Below are 1,662 nucleotides of genomic sequence, written 5' to 3' on the forward strand. Positions count from 1 at the left end.
AACATCATAAAATTCCTAAATAGTATTTTGAGAAAACTAGTTTTAACATTAAATTTATCATTTTTTGAATTGTTAGATAAAGAGGTTGATCTTTTATTTAATTATGTATACTTTTTAAAGATTAAATTCTATTTAAAATTTAACTCTTAACATTCAAAATGATTACAAACATAAATTTTTCAGCTATGAATGAAATTTAATTCATAAGGTTGAAAACATGTGGTAAAACTTAAAAACAAATAATATTCTAATTATTTTTACATTTTTCAATTTTATTTTTCACCAGCTATATGACTTGAGCTTCACTGTGGACCAATTAAATAAAATTTTAGAAAACAATTGATGTTAAGCCGACCCAAGAATGAAAACAAAAAAGAAAATAAGAAAAAAAACAATGTCAACCCATGTTGACACATTGAGCTTGTGACCCGAGTCATTTAACTAGAAGTAACAAATTTGAAAAAACCTTGAAGCTCAATTCTCAACAAATCAAATATTGAAGTATAAAATTGAAAAATAAAATCCTAACATACAAAAAGATAAAAAAGTAGCAATTATAAGTCAAAAAAAGATCTGAGCCTGCTCAGGTCAACCCTTCAAACCTATAGGTCAAGTTATGAGATCAAGAAAACCTGACATAAAAAAAATAAAGAAAATCATGAAGCTCAATTTTATAAAAATCAGTGTCAAATTATAAGATGGAAAAAAATAATTAAAATTTTTTTTGATGCTAAATCTTGTGAGCTTGTAAAATTTATGCCTCAGACCATTTGATTGGAAGCACCAATTATAGAAAAACCACGTAGGCCAATTCTCAACAAATCAAATATTGAAGGATGTAATTAAAAAAAATCAATAACATAAAAGAATCTCAGAGAAAAAAAAAGGAAAAAGAAAGATGCGAGCTTAGCTAGGTTAACTTGCTAAATCCACAAGTCAGGTTATGAGATCGGGATAACCCTATAAAAAAATAAAAAAAAATAAAGCTTATTTTTTTAAAAAAATCAATATGGAGTAATGAAATTGAAAAAGAAAATAAATCCACACACAAAAAAAAACAGATAGGAACCCATGTTAGCTCAAGAAACTTGTGACCCTGGCCATTTGATCAGAAGTATCAAACATGGTAAAAGCATGAAGCCCAAACCTTAAAAATCAAATGTCAAAGAATGGAATTGAAGAAAAAAAAGGGTGAATAATTTTGGATTGAAAAGAAAAATCAAATTAACAAAAGAATTAAAAGAAAAAACCACTCAAAAAATAAGGATTAAATTAAAAAAAAACAACAAACTAAATATTTTGATTCAAGGATAGAATTGAAAACAATTGAAAATTTATAAAAGAGATAAAAGAAAAATGAAGGAAAAAAAACATGACCAAATGTTTTTTAAAAAAGAAAAAAATTAGATTGAAGAATAAAATTAAAATACAAAACATAAACTTACAAAAGGATCAATGACAAAAATAAAAAATCAAAAGAAAGAGGCTTGATACTCAAATATCCCTAACAAAGGGATATTTTAAATTTTAATTGCTAGGCATGAATTTCAAGGCAAGAAAGAGAAAAGAGAGAGAAAAAAGCTTCAATGAAAATCCATTCAGAAAAACCAAACACACGCTATTGGTAGAGGAAAAAGACGCCGAGAGGAATCTAATGACATG

Source organism: Populus nigra, chromosome 1, assembly GCF_951802175.1.
Source record: "Populus nigra chromosome 1, ddPopNigr1.1, whole genome shotgun sequence".
Lineage (NCBI taxonomy): Eukaryota > Viridiplantae > Streptophyta > Magnoliopsida > Malpighiales > Salicaceae > Populus > Populus nigra.